A 482-nucleotide genomic window follows, 5' to 3' on the forward strand; every position below is an offset into this window, starting at 1 on the left:
CCCATGTCCGCTGCATCGGCAGGCGGACTCTCAACCACTGCGCCACCAGGGAAGCCCCCTTATAAGTTATTATAAAGTGAGTATAATTCCCTGTGCTATACAGTAAATCCTTTTTGGTTATCTCTTTTATATATAGTAGTGTGTGTATGTTAATTCCAAACTCCTAACTTATCCCTCCCTCCCCCGCTTTCCCCTTTGGTAACTGTAAGTGGTTTTCTACGTCTGTGGGTCTATTTCTGTTTTGTATGTAATTTCATTTGTATCATTTTTTTTGAGATTCCACATATAAATGATATCATATGATATTTGTCTTTCTCTGTCTGACTTCACTTAGTATGATAAAGCGTAGGTCCATCCGTGTTGCTGCAAATGGTATTATTCATTTTTTATGGCTGAGTAGTATTCCATTGTGTGTGTGTGTGTGTGTGTGTGTGTGTGTGTATCACATCTTCTTTATCCATTCATCTCTTGGTGAACATTTA

Source organism: Lipotes vexillifer, unplaced genomic scaffold (genome assembly GCF_000442215.2).
Source record: "Lipotes vexillifer unplaced genomic scaffold, Lipotes_vexillifer_v1.1 scaffold1113, whole genome shotgun sequence".
NCBI lineage: Eukaryota > Metazoa > Chordata > Mammalia > Artiodactyla > Lipotidae > Lipotes > Lipotes vexillifer.